This window comes from Cryptomeria japonica, chromosome 9 (genome assembly GCF_030272615.1).
Source record: "Cryptomeria japonica chromosome 9, Sugi_1.0, whole genome shotgun sequence".
NCBI lineage: Eukaryota > Viridiplantae > Streptophyta > Pinopsida > Cupressales > Cupressaceae > Cryptomeria > Cryptomeria japonica.
The window spans coordinates 718584478-718603788 of NC_081413.1; the positions used below are offsets into that span (position 1 = coordinate 718584478).

The 19311-nt window shown below is 36.3% G+C and overlaps 2 pseudogenes; both read right to left on the reverse strand.

Annotated features, from left to right (window-relative positions):
* Window positions 1–9106: 9106 nt before the first annotated feature.
* Window positions 9107–9793, reverse strand: LOC131035282 (MLO-like protein 4; annotated as a pseudogene).
* Window positions 9794–16978: 7185 nt separating this feature from the next.
* On the reverse strand, window positions 16979–17665 carry LOC131035283 (MLO-like protein 4; annotated as a pseudogene).
* Between the last annotated feature and the right edge of the window lie 1646 nt (window positions 17666–19311).

Consider the following 19311-nt stretch of genomic DNA (forward strand, 5'->3'; position numbering starts at 1 on the left):
GGTACAAAGGCCATAACTTTTAATCTAACCATTGGATTCTCCTAAGTTTTGGATATATTTTAAGAAGTATAGTTATCTACATTTTCACCAAAGGGATATTTGAAATAATATCCGGGTCAAAAGTTATGAATGACAGAATACAGGTCTATGACTGGGAACTTTAAAGATTGAAGTGTGAACCATGAATATGGGTTATTGCATTAAGTTGATATTAATGAAGAGATGATTGAAAGAAGTTGTTACTTTGCCTTTAAAGAATGAGTTAAATGGATATTGATATTTTAATATGCAGATAGGGAAGAAGTTTTTTCTTTCCTCTGCATCAGGTCTTCAACATATACTACTCCTTTAGGGATTTGAGAGAATGCACCTATGTTATCATCTTTCTTAGCAATTTTGGGAACTAGCTGAAGAACGGGTCTAGGTTGCTTAACAACTTTAACAACAATAGGGTTTACAATAAATTCAGGAGTGGATGAAGATGCCATAGCTATAAATACCTCAATCTGCCTTAAGGATATATGCTTTGATGGATTGCTTCACTTCTTTGCTTGGAGTACCTTCACTCGGGAATTTTTGCGCTCTCGAAGATTTGAATGCTTGGTGAATGAAAAAAGAGCCAAAAAACTTTCTTTATAATGTTATTTTTGCCAACTACCACATTTTATGCTTGTCAGTTAAGTCACAACTTAAGTCATCTGCCAGTAAGTAATTTCAACTTCTCACCATCAACCGAGGGAATAATAGCATGAATTTAATTTTGTTGCTAAACCCCCAAAATAATTTTCTTCAGTTAGATGAAGAGTCTCCTACTGGTGGAGTGTTACTCTGTTCTGCCGATGGAGGAGTAATCACATCAACATTCTGATCTGACTTTCTGATCCATTGTTTTAAAAATTCTTGCTTTACCTCTTCAACTTTTTCTTTACCTTTCAAACTAGGACCTTTGTTATTTGTCGGTGATGCCTTACTTCTACAAAATTTAGCAATATGTCCAATCTTATTACAGGCATAACAAGTCACATTGTTCTTTTAAATAGCTTTCCCATATCCTATGCTGGTATGCGTTCTACATTGATTAGATAAGTGCCCAAATCTTCCACAAACATAACATCTCACATTCATTCTGCAATTTTCTGAATTATGACCAACTTTGTTGCATTTAGAACATTGACTGGTGGGTGTATTAGTGTTCTAATAATTTCTAGATCTACATTGATTTTCTCTATGACCATACTTGTTACAGTTAAAGCATTTTCCATTAAACTTGTAAGTAGTAGGTTGTCTTACCAGTTTGCTATGATCATGATTGTTTGCAGTACTGGAGCTTTCACCAACTTCAAAGCCAAGGCCATTTGTATCACCATTAGGTTTCTGATTCTTCAGCATGTCACCAAGTTCTTCTGAACTTTTCTTGAATTTTTCCTTGTGATGATTTGCAGCAGTTTGTTCACTTTCCAAGATTCCTTTCTATCTTATGAGTTTAGTTATGTCATTTTGTGTGTGCATTAGATCTATCTTCAACATATCATTTTCATGACTGAGTCTTGTGTTTTCATTTCTAGCATCATTTAGTCTTCTGACTAAGTCTTCTTCATTCTTCTTTCTATCTTCAATTTCTTTACAAAATCTCATAGTCATATCCTGCATCTCATTCTGTGTTGTACTAATCTCTTGTCTTAGCTTGTTTACCAGATCATTAAGAGTTTCCTTTTCATCATTCTCACAAAGTTCTCTTCTCTCATTTCTTGCAATGGTAAGAATTTCTTGAAGTGCTTGAATGATATACTGAGCAGCCTTTAAATCATCTTCAAGTTTTATATTCTTCACCTTTTCTGCATCATAGTCTGAAAGAGTTGTTTTCAATTGTTCTCTCAATTTTTCCATCTCTATTGGTGACAAGATCTTCCTCAATCTAATAGGCTTCTGAAAATAGAGGACCAAGCTCTGATACCAATTGTTAGGATTAAGATTCCCAAAGATACTGAGAGGGGGGGGGGGGGGTGAATCAGTATCAGACCAGTTAATAAATTTACTTGACTTAAAACATGAAAATCATATTAAAACTGTGTACCAGTAAACAAGAAATAATGCAGTAAACAAGAATAACAACAACCACATTAGAAGCACACCATAACATAGTATTTTAACGAGGAAACCCGGTGTGGGAAAAACCTCAATGGGATTTGTGACCCACAATATTCACTTACTGGCCAACAAGGGAATATTACTCTTACAATAGGGGCATGCACATGTAGGAAGGCCAAGTGCCTAGAGCTCACTGCTCAATTACAAAAGAAGTCACACTGACTTACAAAATGGATTAGATTAATCCAATGTCTTGTACTGCTTCAGATTAGCATCTGCTATGCCAGATCCAGTACCAGTTTAAGCTTTGCTCCATACATAAACCCTTAACCTATAATTTTCATATTAGGTCTTCTTATCTCGCATCCTATCACACATCTTTTCTATTACAAAATGATCTCATACATATATGAGTCATATTACAACTTGCCATGTCGTCTTACAATGATTTTACAATTAATTACAAAATACATTATAAACAAAATTCATGTCGGCCAGGGTGTCGGTATCCTTCCTTTCACTACCGATGTTCTGTGTGTCGGTGTAGAGTTTGTCGTTGCCAGTGCCGGTATCCTATCTTGCTGGTATCACATGATTGAAAGTTTGCCATCAATGACAAAACCTTCAATCACCTAAAATTTCTCATTGGAGTGTGCATTTACCAACATTCACTTAGTATCATAACCCATTTGGCTAGTCTTCCTGTCAAGGTTGACTTGCTCAACAAATATTTGAGTGGATCTATCTTTGCTATTAGTTCCATAGAATGAATCAACATATAATGTCGCATCTTCCAAGTTGCAAATACAACTGCTAGACATGTCTTCTCTATAGAGGAATAATTTAATTCATAGTCAACAAGCATTCTACTGATATAATACACTTCTCTTTCTTTTCCTTCTTCATCATGTTGAGTTAGGAGAGCTCCTAATGATACATTTGTTGCTAAGATATAGAGCAACAATGGTTTCCCTTTGGTTGGTGATACCAGTACTGGAGGACTCAAGATATTCTTTTATTTGCAAAAAATATTCTTCACATTTTTTATCCCATTTGAATGGAATATTCTTATGTAGAAGATGGGTGAATGGAAGACATCTATCTGCTAACTGCGAGACAAATCTCCTGATTGATTGCAATTGTCTTTGTAAAGATCGCAATTGACTTATGTTCCTAGGTGACTCCATCTCCATGATAACTTTGACCTTTTCAAGATCTACTTCAATTCCACAAGCTGATATAATGTACCCAAGAAGTTTTCCAGAGGTTACCCCAAATGCACATTTCTTTGGATTTAATCTCAATTGATATCTTTCTATCCTATCAAAAATCTTTCTTAAGATGTTCAAATGTTCTTGTCTTGTATGAGATTTTGTAAGTATATGATCTACATAATCTTCCATAAATGTATACATCATTTCATGGAAAATTGTTGTCATAGCCCTTTGATAAGTCTCTCCTACATTCTTAAGACCAAATGGCATAACATTCCAACAATAAGTTCCCCATGCACAGGTGAAAGCTACCTTTTCTTGAGCTTTAGGTGCAATTCTTATTTGATTATATCCTAAGAAGCCATCCATTAATGAAAACATCTCATGCCATGTTGATAAGTCCACAATTATATCAATGTTTGTTAGCGGGAAATCATCTTTTGGACATGCTTTATTTAGATCTCTGAAATCTGTACAAACTCTTATGATTTTATCTAGCTTTGACACTAGTACAATACTTGAAACCCATTCTGGATAAGCAACAGGTCTTATAAAATCCACATCTAATAGTTTCTTCAGCTCGGTTTTTACAAGAAGAGCGATGTGTGGATGCATCTTTCTTATCTTTTTCTTAACTGGTTTTGCTTTTAAATCCACATTAAGATGATGCATGATAAGATCTAGATTAAGTCCTGGCATGTCTGCATAGGACCAAGCAAAATTTATTAGTCTTTGTTTAAATAATTCCATGTATTCTTTCCTCTCTTCATTTGAAAATGAGGCAGCATAATGAAGTATTTTAGGATCCTTTGATGTACCAATGTTTACTTCTTTTGTGGGTTCTATCAGGATAGCAGATCTCTCCTGAAAATATGCTGGAAGAATGTTAAACTTTCCACCTTCTGGCACCTCAAAGAGGTTTTCACCATCAGATATGTCCTTTATTTTGCCTTTTGATTGATCTAGTGTTGCCATGAAATGGTTTTCAATAGTAGGTCTCTTTCCTTGTTTTATTTTAATTTTGCGACTGGAAAGCTTGGCATTCTCCTGACTATGAGAAACATTACTTGATTCTGCAATGGAAGATATCTTAGGTGTGATGGGTTCGACATCATTAAGGTACACGACTAAGTCATGATCATTTGAAAAGACATTTAGTTCAGGGTTTTCTAAATTATCCCAATCAATTAATTCAAGATTAAGAAGGGGTAAATCATAATCACTATCATCATTATGTGCTTCAAAGTTCATGACATAATGATCATAATTTGACATAGAGTAGGTAATGTCATAGATTAAATGATTTTGAGAATTGTCTCTCCCAAGCGTCTCCCAATTATTTCTAACAAAACCAGTATTAGTATTTTGTGGTTCATACTCAAGTGGTTCTTCAACTGACATTTGTCCCTTAAACGAATGGATTATATCAACACACACATCTTTAATACTGCAAATTCCTTCTTGATTGAACTCATTGGCATTTTGGAGTTGACATACTTGTGTACATGATAAAGAGGATTCTTTTGCTAGATTTTGTCTCCTTTCAAACTCAACTTCTTCTAGACTAATAGTCAATCCTACTTGACTATTTTTTAATTATTCTATGCTTTTGCCACATCTTGATACATCTTGTTCCTCTTTTGATGAAAATATTATATTTCCAGATGCTTGATCTATCCCTGTTTGTACTTCTTGTGGTGTTACTTCTTTGTCTTTGTCATTCCCTTTCCTTTGTTGTTTTGCATATGCCTCTTTTCTCTGAATTCTGAATTCTTCTCGTCTTCTTTCTAACTCCATCTTTTGTTTTGCATTAAATAAGTCTTCCTCTGTAATAGTTGTTGTTCTTCATTGTTTTCCTTACTTGACGTACTAGATAAGACATCTGGACCCCATTCATACTCATTTGAATATGTCTTTGAACCATGATCTAGGACTACTCCACTATACCATACAGGGATGTTACATGGTGCAAAAAGTTCCTTGATTTCTGCCATCTCTAATTTCACTTCTTCACGAATATCTTGTTCAGATTCTGCATTTGCTTGTATTTCTTGAACATGTTGACAAGATTCTTCTTTACCTTTGATGATAATATCTTCTTCTTTCTTATCATGTTCTTCTTGCTTCTTCTGTTTATTGATTACTATTTTTGCTGCTTGATGTAGCTTTTCTTGCCAATTTTCTTCTTTAGAGACTGATTTCTTTCTCCACTTTGATTGTTGATAATTATGGTGCTTTTGATTTGACTTTAGATAGCCCAGTCCCGATTTATCTTCTTTAGATTGTGAGTGGGGACAAATTGGTTCTGAAATACCTTGATGTCGTTTACCAATTGGTCCTTTTCCTTCATATCCCATTTTTTCATGATTTCATAACCTTTGCCATATTGTTTTATGGGAATATTAACTTTTGTTGTTGTTGCTATAGTTTCACTTTCATCCTTGTACAACCAAACAAGAATGTCTTTATCTTCATTTTCTTCTTCAAGAGTTCCAGCTCTAAAAAATGTTCCTTTAAACATATCTTTTGATCTTTCTGATGTCTTTGATTGAATTTTTGTAGGCTTTCCATATGACTTAGGGGAAAGTGGAAAATTATGCAAAGAATAATTTCCCATTCCTTTATCATTTAATTTGAGCTTTTTCATAAAGGTTTCCCATAACTTTTCTTGAATTTATTTGGTAGGATATACTAATTCTCTGTTATGTGGAACTCTTGTATCTTGTGTTGGCTTCAAATTATTGCAATATTGACTAGAATCTGCAATTATAGTGATCTCTTGTCTTTCATGAGGAAATTTTACACATTGATGATATGTAGAAGGAATTGCTTGCATTTTGTGAATCCATGGTCTTCCTAGAAGAATGTTGTAAGAGAGGTTCAAATCTAAAACCTGACACAATGTATTCCTTTCCACGGGTCCTATTTTGATTGGTAACACAACAGTTCCTTTAGAAGAATGTTCTACTTCATCATAAGCCTTAATGGTTATTTTCTTCTTTAGGTCCATTGCATTTTCTGAATATCCCAAAGCTTTTATCAAACTTAATGCACAAATATTTAAGCTGGCTCCACCATCTATGAGTATACATTTGACACGAGTTTTATTAATGGTGACTTCAACATGTAAGGGAGCATTGTGAGGATGTTGTAAGGATGTGTCATCATTTTCAGAAAATGATAAGCAATGAGGAGCTATAAGGTGTCCTACCATGTTTTGGAACTGATCTATATCCAAGTCTTTTGAAACTGTTGTTTCCACTAAAGCTTTCTCCAAAATTTCTCTATACATAGGTGAAACTTTAAGAAGTTCCAAAATTGATATTTGAGCAGGTATTTTTTGTAATTGCTCTACTAAATTGTATTGTTGTGAAGCAGATGTTGGGTCTTTTTTTATACCTGGAAAGGTAACCTTTGCTTTGCTTCTCGTAATAACAATGTGTTGTTCATCAAAACTGATTAACCCAAGATCACCTGCAATCCTTCTATGAAATGGCCAATTTCACTCTATAGAACACATCAGGACTTGGACAACATAACATAGGACCCTAATTGATCCTCCCGCACTTCAGGTTCTACTAGACCTAGGGGGGGACACCCTTTTGATGCATTAAATACCACAGTTACAGACATATGACTGCATCAACAATAAGCAAATAGATCATTCCACAAGCTCAACAAATTAGAAAACACATACAGATTGGCTAGATCTTGTACAAATAATGGATGAAATGGAGCTTGGAATGAATAGAACACAAACCCCTAAAAATAAAGGGAAATAGATTTTTCTTTAAATTTGTAAATCTGAAACTATCCCCAAATCTTTCAAAGACCAGTGCCTTGTTCATTGGGAAACAGAGTCACACATAGAACTGTAAATGTGTATCCTAGCTACAAATTTGTTTTCCTTAAACAATATTCCTGCATAAATACCTTATACTAATGCATTACTTGATTCATTCACAAAATTATCAGATATGGGACACATATTCCATTTATTCATGACCGATTACAGAATTTAAAACCTTCATTGAAGGATACCTACAAACAATCACACAATCTCCTTGAAATTGACAAATTCCATCCTCCTTGAGGATTCAATTTATAACAATGAAATACATGCCTACAGACAATATTGTGTGGAATTTACTCATGCCTGACACAAGTAAGACCTGCAACTAGAAAAACCATCTACAATACTACATTGTAACCTCTATACCCTGAAAAGATCCATAGAATTTACAAACTTGGGTCAAGAAATTTAGAACTCAAAGCCATGAAATCTGAAGCACTTCCTCCAAAATTATGGAACCCTTACAATTGAGAAGAAATGGGAGTAAGAAGAGGAGTAAAAAAGATCAGATTTGCATAACACACTGCCAAGTGTCTTCTTTCCCTAACCGAATATTTTCCTTTCTCCTTCCTATGGAAACTTCTCTCAAAATATCTAATATCTGCTGAAACTGATTCCTTAGTTGCATTTCTCATTCCGAGAGCTTTTCGGTGATATATAATACTTACTATTTGGGACAAAAATTACCTCTCAGGTGAATTAAACTCAAAATGCAGATCATCATTTAAATTTTTGCATTTTACATTATAGTCTGCACTATATATTTGATTTTGATTTTTCAATCCATTTTTAACTCCTGATGCCCTGCCATGTGGCAGCATGTGATTTGCTGATGGGGTCCACAGGGTGCCACCTGGGATGACACCTCATCTTTCACCATTTGTCTACCTCATCACTGCCACTGGACTGCCACTTCTCGGCCATGTCACTGCCACCTCACTCGCCATGTCAATGAGACCTGCAAGATGGACCTCGACTTGGACCTTCCACGTCACCTATCACCATTTCGTGAAGGGTAATGAGCATGCATCTTTGCCTCGTGAAATCACGCACACCATTCATCTTCATGGAACTTGCTCACTCATTAATCTTTCACCATTTCGCGATGCTTAATTGACGTGCACCTTCACTCCGCAAAATAGCGCGCACTGTCGATCTTCTCTAAACCTGCACTATCTTTAACTCATCCGTTCTCTACAAAATTTGCCTCAGGAACCATGCCTACGTGGGTGGGGTTATCCTGGTCGCCACTTAGCCTCCTTGGTCGCCTCGAAAAACATGCCCACATGTGTGGGGTCTGCCGTGGCACCCAACCGGCACCTTGTGTCAAAATCCTTTGAGGCTTTGACACTATGAATGGGTGTGTTGTTAGTTTTAAATATAAAAAATGACCCCCGCTCAGCTAATGTGGGACTAAAGCATCAGCCTGGGATTGCATGTTGAAGTGTTTCAATGGCACCAATAGTGTTTGCTTGAGTTTTTAAAACCCTCATCTAAAGAATTTAACGCCACACGGGAGGAGGACTTTAGCAATGGCCGTGGACTACGGCATCACACCTGCACATTGTCATTTGCTATGTTTCAATGCTGCCCTTTGGCCATTGCGCAGGAGAAGGGGCTTGGCATATTTAAGGTTAGAGAAACTTACAGAATTTCAGAGGGGTTGAGAAGATGTTGCTCATCAATGTTATCATCATCCAAAACACCCAATTCAAATACCAATCCATTGTTTGATGAACCAGAGCAAAGTAGATGCTTGTCTGTTGAATCCTCATCAGTGTCGTCACCATCCATTACAATTGCTTCAAATGGCAATGCATTGTTTTCTGCAGTACAAGAATATACAAAAGAATGTGAGCCCAAATCTTCTTCTTGCTGAACTTCCTCATGAATAGAATCCTCCCTCATGTTCTCTGTTTGGCAAGTTATGGATATCTCTCTTAGTAGGCTTCTACATCTCTCCGTCACATTCTGTGGGCTCTGTGAAAGAGAATATGCAGTTGATTTCAATACCACTTTCATCTATGTCCCTATTACCAGACTTCAAAGCATTTTCTAATTTTGCAGATGATGAAGATGGATGTAAGGATTCATGCTTTGCTTTCTCCTTCACTCGCTTTCACCAAGCATGGAGGGATTCTCTCATCTCCTCTCTAATCAAGGCCTTCTTGTAGCAGGAGCCCATCTGTGTGACAATGGCATAAAGGGGAAGGATGCCATAGCTACACTAGAATTGAACTAATACCCCAGAAATCAGACGTGTGAAAACAAATGCACTATTCTTCATGAAACAAGTAGGTGCCTTGATTTTCCACCAAGACCAAACAAATGCTACCATTTCAAAAGCATTCTGAAATGAAATGAACTAAATAAATCACAAAAAAAGTTGAGGTTTACCAAACCAGAAAAGCTCATCATGGGGCTTTAATTGATTCCCTGCAGCTGCATCCATAGCTGCATTATCCAAGGCGATTTTTGCGATCGCATGTTGAAGTTTTGTGCCAACGAACAGGATCAACATCGCAAGGATGAATGATATCCAGAAGTAGAAGTTAAATCCATGTAGAATGAAGAAAATACAGATAATTGCATATCCCCAAAGTGGCCAGATAATGCCCACATAATGAAACAAAATCATCTCTTATTAAATCAATTTGCCAACAAAATCAATGCACGAGCATGAACCAGGTTGGGCCCCAAAGTGGGTCTGACTAAAAAAAAATTGTTTTCATGCAAATGACTTTTGAAATGCCTCACAAACCATAAACATACCTTTGGAATCGATCAACGCCATTTTCGGATCATCAAACTGAGTTTTGCAACTTTCAGGCGCTTGTGCCACATTTTCGCATTTAATCGCAAAGACGTAATTTTCAAACTGGTCAAAACACCTTTCTGGAGCTTGCAAACTGATAGGCGTGTACTCTGATATACAAACATGAACTCTACCAAATTCTTTCTCAAGACAAATCCCGAGTGAAGAAATATTAATGGTCAAAGATGACCAACTGGCTTTGTCGACACTGCGGACCTGATGAAGTCAATGCGCATGCAACTCATGATGCCTTTCTTAAAAATATCAAACAATCTTCGTAGACCTTCAAATCTGAGGCATGGGTACCTTGAAGTACATATCAAAACTTAGAATTCTTACTTCAACCAAAAGGCTGACTGGGTGCAAATGGTGTGCTCATGAAAATAGCCACTTTAACTGATATAGCAATGAAAGTATGAAACACTAAAAAAGATGGCTCAAGAAACCATTTTGAAAACCGATCAAACGGATTGGCAGGAGCTTGAAAATGGAAACATAGCTTGTCATTTATACCAGCAATAGCCTAGAATAAACATTCTGACATTACAGTCACCGGGGCAAGTTTTACAAACATGCAAAGCGAAGCTCTGACTAGTTGTCGAAACAGGGACTTGTCAAACAACACAAACTGCAAATGGATTGAGCTTGCTAAACTCTGTAAATGGATTCATAAAGACTTGAAATTTTGCATGCTGACTCAGATTTATGTATAGAATTCAGTGCACTTTTAATTTCACCATGATGAGCAACGGGGCAAAAGATATAAGCACTCAAAGTAGGCTACTTGGTAAAATTTGCATTTGCACCTAAAATGCACTTTCGGCTCACCCCTTGAAATGGATACCTGATAAATTGATCCAAACTGAAAACTGAAAGTTGCACAACACTTCATTAGCTAAATTAAAGGTGTAGGTCACATTTCCCAAGCCTTACCCTTTGAAAATCAATTGGCTCCATTTTACCCTCTCTCTAACTAGGCCATTCAAACTGACTCATTTTATGATCATTTGGAAATGTAGAGCAAAATTTTTAAATGGGCCTCTCAAATTCACTCAAATTTAATGAGTCCCAATAGTGGCTCTGATAGGGGATGTTTTGTTTGCAAGATCAACACAAGAATTCAGAATCTATGGTAGACCAATCCACCCAAAAATGGAAAACACTCCTCTTCTCAAAAACAAAGGGCTCCTTATTCTACCCAAACAACAAGGCACTTTATTGAAAACCACACAACTGAAAGAAAAGCAACTGTACAAAATATACAAACATACTTATAACTAATTATAAACTGCTCCAAACAATTTTAGCATTTACCTCTGTCAAAAATCTGATTCTCATCACTTGATATCATGATCCAAACAAAGGCACCTCATAACAACAACTGAGCATAATCCTTATAATCAACCTCTTTCATCTCATTATTGTAAAAGCTGGTGTGCACACCTTTTGCCTAATTTTGAACTTTATAATCACACACTACTTCAACAAAAGTAAAATCATGAGACAAATCACTATAGAGGCCTTCCTACAAGCTGCCATACATTTCACTATCCCAATCAACTCTATCATTTGCAAGGGCATCATCATGCTGAATTTCAAAAATAAAACATTCATTCTCAATATTGTAGTTCTCATCAGCACTCACCTTGTTATCATTTACATTCATAGAATAAGGGACATTAACAACCAACTGATACAAACAAGGAACATAAATATTTTGATCCAGATGTGATACTTCACAATGTTGATCACACTTTATATTATCCTTGTTTATCAAACTCAATACATTTGCATCCTCAATATCCCATTCATGGAAAAGAATGCATACCTCTGGCTGAAGCAAATCCTCAGCTAAGTCTTTCTCACTTAGACTTACATCCACCTGAAAAACTTCCATTTGTGGTCTGAAGTAATCATCACACAACCCATGCCTCTTATCTTCATTATGAAGTAAATTTTTACAACACATGTTACTGTTGTTTGGAACTTTATCAGCATAACAAACTTGTTCAACACAAGGGGAAACTTTAGCATTTTCATCAATGAGGTCAGCACCATGAACATTTATACCAAAAGTAAAGAACTCCATATCCAGTTCAAGCATACTATAAACATTCACATCCTCTTCATGGTATGTCAAAATTTGAAAACATTCAAATATGGGTTCATTTAAATCTGAAAATAAAACATTATCCCCACCATCACATATATTTTTATCTTCAAAAATACTTTCATTTTTAGATTCATGACTGAGATATATAACTTGGTCTCCTCTTATATCATCTTCACAAGATGAATAATAAGAATTCTCATCAGTATCCTCAGCTACATAACTGGTATTCATTTGATGATCATAAGAAGATGAAAAACTTGTGCCAAGATCATTCTCATTCTGAAATTGATCTTCATTGTTCATTTGTATACCTTCAAGGTGCTGAAATTTGAACTCAGTGTCCTCGTAATCAGTAGCACCACTCCATTTTGAAACACATTCATCATTGGGTATACTTGCATAAACACTATCAACATCATCCACAATTTCATTTTCAGTTTTATCAGACTTAATCAAAATCTAATTTACATCATATTGCACATCCTCACTTGCATAATCAACAACATTTGGTGATCCCTCAGTATTTGGTACTTTAACATCAAATACATCAGCAGCATGTAAAGATCGATGGTCATCACCATCATTATTTTCATTATCATTATCCTTAGGGGATGCAAGATTTACTTGATAATTTTCAGCCACATAGTTAACATAACCGACATATAAATCAAATGGTACATATCCTTTGTATATATCTATCCCTGTATCAGCATTGTCACAAAATTTGCCACTGATTATTCCATCACTATTGTAAGAGACAACCGGCATTGACAACAAAGATTCTTGACTCTCATTTAAATTTGAATCACATATATTAGCAAAACTATTTGGTATAGCAAGGCCTGACATGTTTTGACAAGGAATGTTTTGCTCAGCTTCACATGGTATTTCACCATTGAATGTGCTTTGACAAGAAACAACAGCAAACACAGATCTCTTTGATATCCTAAATTTTAAGTTATTTTCAATGTCCTTAGCTATGTTAAAAGCTTCATGCAGAGTTTTGGGTTCTTTGTTTCTCAATAAGAAACCCATCTTCTTGCCAAAAGCACTCATATAAATTTCCAAACATACTTTATCATCAAACTTATAGTTACTATAAATTTTAGCCAATGTTTGTGAAAACCTGATATTAAATGTTGGTACCAATTCATCTTCCCTGATTTGTATGTATGTAAATTCTTTCAGCAAATCATAATCACTCACCTTTTCAGCGAATTGGTCTATGAAGTCTGAAATTAATTCTTCCCACGAGGAAATACAATTTGCTGGCAAGAAAGAGAACCAATCCCTTGCATCCTCTTTCAATGACTGGACAAATAACTTCATACATACATCGTCTTGACAAATTTCAAACTCTCCCATCAAATCTAAAAATCTTTTCAAATGTTGACATGTTGATTCTAATTTCTTCCCACTGAATATTGACAAATACTTTCTAATTTTTTTGGGTATAAAATTTGGATAACCCAAAATATCTTTGAAATTTAGAGCAGCATAGTACTTCATACTGGAACTTTTCTTAATACATGGTTGTGAGATTTCACTAGGCATGGCTATATGTGAATAAGATTGGGGCTGAAATAATTGACTGCACATTATGACTTCTCAAACTTCATACACAACCCCACCAAAAATTCAACAACTTACAAATATGTCAAGCTACAGATTTATCTTCTTCACTTTTTGACATAAAACTCATGGATACTTGCATATCATAGGAAAACATATAAGATTTTGAAACTTAACAACACTTTGAATATGCAAATATTTTTTTTATCTTCTTCCCTTTCAACAAAGTGGAAAACACTAGATAGGGAAACTATTTTTCTCTTTTCAGATACCCCAAAATACGTTTAATGTATTGAAATATCTGACTGTATCTCGATAATTGTAGTTGTAAACTCTTGTAGATCTGAAGATTAACTTTTACTTTTAGCATGGTCATTTACCTCAGAGTCGCCACCTCTTGCATAGAGGACATTTTTGAACAACAGAATGCCATTCAACACAAATTTAATTCTCTATTTTCTCCTTCAATCTCGCTGCAACCAATTCACTCCAGGCCACAAACATATAGCGCTGGGAAAAACAACACCAAATCTGTGTATCCTTATACTGTACCTTTTCTTCTCAAGCTTTTATGATGAAATCACCATGTTTGAGCATACAACTAATTTAATCATCTGCATCTTAATATGAATCATCAGATTATCTACTAATCTTGTGAAAATATTGGAGTACAAACTTCCTGCAAGCACCGGTACAGAGACTAGAGTCACCACCCGATCATGACATTGGGAAGAATTTATAAACAACTGCAAGGACTTCTTACAACTCTCAACAATGTATATTTTCAATTCTTCACAAGAAATTTTCTTTGATAGAAGACAATACCATTACAACCTTAGAACATAATACTAAATCCCTCAACCATAAAAGACATTTTCAACTCTGTGCATTCTCAATGGACTGACTAACTGGATGAAATTATGCAATTTCTATTTACCTTCCCCAGTAGAGTCGCCATTTTTGTTGTTCATCAAAACTGATTAACCCAAGTTCACCTGCAATCCTTTTATGAAATGGCCAATTTCACTCTATAGAACACATCAAGACTTGGACAACATAACATAGGACCCTAATTGATCCTCCTGCACTTCAGGTTCTACTAGACCTAGGGGGGACACCCTTTTGATGCATTAAATACAACAGTTATAGACATATGACTGCATCAACAATAAGCAGATAGATCATTCCACAAGTTCAACAAATTAGAAAACACATATAGATTGGCTAGATCTTGTACAAATAATGGATGAAACAGAGCTTGAAATGAATAGAACACAAACCCCTAAACATAGAGGGAAATAGATTTTTCTTTAAATTTGTAAATCTGAAACTATCCCCAAATCTTTCAAAGACCAGTGCCTTGTTCATTGGGAAACAGAGTCACACACAGAACTATAAATGTGTATCCTAGCTACAAATTTGTTTTCCTTAAACAATATTCCTGCATCAACACCTTATACTAATGCATTACTTGATTCAATCACAAAATTATCAGATCTGGGACACATATTCCATTTATTCATGACCGATTACAGAATTTAAAACCTTCATTGAAGGATACCTACAAAGAATCACACAATCTCCTTGAAATTGACAAATCCCATCCTCCTTGAGGATTCAATTTATAACAATGAAATACATGCCTAGAGACAATATTGTTTGGAATTTACTCATGCCTGACACAAGTAAGACCTGCAACTAGAAAAACCATCAACAATACTGCAATGTAACCTCTATACCCTGAAAAGATCCATAGAATTTACAAACTTGGGTCAAGAAATTCAGAACTAGAAGCCATGAAATCTAGAGCACTTCCTCCAAAATTCTGGAACCCTTACAATTGAGAAGAAATGGGAATAAGAAGAGGAGGGAAAAAGATCAGATTTGCATAACACACTGCCAATTATCTTCTTTCCCTAACCGAATATTTTCCTTTCTCCTTCGCGTGGAAACTTCTCTCAAAAAACATCAGATCTACTGAAACTAATTCCACACCTGCATTCCTCATATTGAGAGCTTTCTGGTGATATATAATACTTGCTATTTCAAGCAAAAATAACCTCTCAGGCGAATTAAACTTGGAATACAGACCATCATTTAATTTTTTGCATTTTACATTATAGTATGCACTATATATTTAATTTTGATTTTTCAATCTATTTTTAACTCCTGACGCCCTGCCACGTGGCAGCTTGTGATTCGTTGATGGGGTCCACTGGGTGCCACCTGGGATGACACCTCATCTTTCACCATTTGTCCACCTCATCACCGCCACTGGACTGCCACTGGACTACCACTTGTCTGCCATGTCACCACCACCTCACTCACCATGTCAACGGGACCCGCGAGATTGACCTGCCACGTCACCTTTCACCATTTTGTGAAGGGTAATGGGTGTGCATCTTTGCCTTGCAAAATCATGCGCACTGTTGATCTTCATGGAGCTTGCTCACTCATTAATCTTTCACCATTTCGCGATGCTTAACTGGCGTGCACCTTCACTCCACGAAATCGCACGCACCGTCGATCTTCTCTGAACCTGCATGATCTTTAACCTGTCCGTTCTTTGCAAAATTTGCCTCGGGAACTATCCCTGCATGGGTGGGGTCTACCTGGTCGCCACTTAGCCTCCTTGGTTGCATTGGGAAATGTGCCCGAATGCATGGGGTCTGCCTTGGTACCCAACCGACACCTTGTGTCAAAAGCCTTTGAGGCTTTGACACTATGAATGGGTGTGTTGTTAGTTTTAAATATCAAAAATGACCCCTGCCCAGCCAATGTGGGACTAAAGCATTTGCATGGGACTGCATGTTGAAGTGTTTAAATTACACCAATAGTGTTTGCTTGAGTTTTTGAAACCCTCATCTACAAACTTTAGTGCCACACAAGAGGAGGAATTCAGCAATGGCTGTGGACTTCAGCATCACACCTGCACATTTCCATTTGCTATGTTTCAACGCTGCCCTTTGGCCATTGTGCAAGAGAAGGGGCTTGGCATATTCAAGGTTAGAGAAAATTAGCGAATTTCAGAGGGGTCGAGAAGATGCTGCTCATCAATGTTATCATCATCCAAAATACCCAATTCAAATGCCAATCCATTGTTTGATGAACCATAGCAAAGTAGATGCTTGTCTGTTGAATCCTCATCAGTGTCGTCACCATCCATTACACTTGCTTCAAATGGAAATGCATTGTTTTTTGCAGTACAAGAATATACAGAAGAATGTGAGCCCAAATCTTCTTCTTACTGAACTTCCTCATGAATAGAATCCTCCCCCGTGTTCTCTGTTTGGCAAGTTATGGATATCTCTCTTGGTAGGTTTCTACATCTCTCCATCACATTCTGGGGGCTTTATGAAAGAGAATATGCAGTTGATTTCAATACCACTTTCATCTCTATCCCTATTACCAAACTTCAAAGCATTTTCTAATTTTGCAGATGTTGAAGATGGATGTAAGGATTCACGCTTTGCTTTCTCCTTCACTCGCTTTCGCCAACCATGGAGGGATTCTCTTATCTCCTCTCTAATCAAGACCTTCTTGTAGTGGGAGCCCATCTATGTGACAATGGCATAAAGGGGAAGGATGCCATAGCTGCACTAGAATTGAACTAATACCCCAGAAATCAAACGTGTGAAAACAAATGCACTATTCTTCATGAAACAAGTAGGTGCCTTGATTTCCAACAAAGACTAGACAAATGCTGCCATTTCAAAAGCATTCTGAAATGAAATGATATGAATGAAACACAAAAAAAGTTGAGGTTTACCAAACCAAAAAAGCTCATCATGGGGCTTTAATTTATTCCTTGCAGCTGCATCCGTAGTTGCATTATCCAAGGCGAGTTTTGTGATCACATGTTGAAGTTTTGTGCCGATTAACAGGATCAACATCGCAAGGATGAATGATATCCAGAAGTAGAAGTTCAATCCATGTAGATTGAAGAAAATGTAGATAATTGCATATCCCCAAAGTTGCCAGCTAATTCCCACATAATGAAATGAAATCATCTCTTAATAAACCAACTTGCCAACAAAATCAATGCACGAGCATGAGCCGGGTTGGGCCCCAAAGTGGGTCTGACTAAATTTTTTTTTGTTTTCATGCAACTGACTTTTGAAATGCCTCACGAACCTTAAAAATACCTTTGGAATCGATCGACACCATTTTCAGATCATCAAACTGAATTTTGCAACTTTCAGGCACTTGCGCCACATTTTCGCATTTAATTGCAAAGACGTAATTTTCAAACTAGTCAAAACAGCTTTCTGGAGTGTGCAAACTAATAGGCGTGTACTCTGATATACAAACATGAAATCTACTAAATGATTTCTCAATACAAATCCCAAGTGAAGAAATATTAATGGTCAAAGATGACCAACTGGCTTTGTCGACACTGCGGACCTGATGAAGTCAATGCACAGGCAACTCATGATGCCTTTCCTAAAAATATCAAATGATCTCTGTAGACCTTCAAATTTGAGGCATAGGTACCTTTAAGTATATATCAAAACTTAGAATTCTTAGTTCGACCAAAAGGCTTACTGGGTGAAAATGGTGCGCTCATGAAAATAGCCACTTTAACTGATATAGCAATGAAAGTACAGAACACTGAAAAAGATGGCTCAAGAAACCCTTTTGAAAACCAATCAAACAGATTGGCAGGAGCTTGAAACTAGAAACATAGCTTTTCATTTATACCAACAATATCCCAAAGCAAACATTATGACATGGCACTCACCAGGGCAACTTTTACAAATGTGCAAAGCGAAGCTCTGACTAGCTGTCGAAACAGGGACTTGTCAAACAACCCAAACTGCAAACGGATTGAGCTTGCTAAATTGAGCAAATGGATTCATAAAGACTTGAAATTTTACATGCTGACTCACATTTATGCATAGAATTCAGTGCACTTTGAATTTCACAATAACGAGCAACGGAGCAAAAGATATAAGCACTCAAAGTAGACTACTTTGTAAAATCTGCATTTGCACCTAAAATGCACTTTAAACTCACCCCTTGAAATGGGTACCTGATAAATTGATCCAAACTAAAAACTGAAAGTTGCACAACACTTCATTAGCTAAATGAAAGGTGTAGGATGTTAGGTCCCAGAAACAACTGAGAGGGGGGGGGGTGAATCAGTTGTCAAATAAATTCAGAACAAAACAACTTAACCAACTTACTGCCTAATACTGGTGAACTAGTCTTTTATATCGGTGGACAGTTTTATCAGATAATTGCAATATCAATAAAGATTAATGCATGAAACAAAAAGATAGTCATCCACAACACTGAACACCAATATTTGTACGTGGAAACCCTGTAAGGGGAAAAACAACGGTGAGAAACATTACCCACAATCAGATGATACTACTGTAGATAGTAAGTGTATACAAATGGGTTCTGCACATGCAGAAAGACCAAGTGCCTAGAGCTCACTGCTCAATCAAAAAATAGGTGTCACATTGACTACAATTGGATGGTTAAATCCAATAAGGATGTACTGCTCAAAATACTATCTTCATATGTTGGATTCAGTACTGGTGTAGTTCTGATTTGCTTTCACAAAAACATTGCTTCACCATCAAATGATGTCTACATGTATAGCTCTGCTTAATCTCGCATATACCTTCACACAATTCTTTTTCGCATT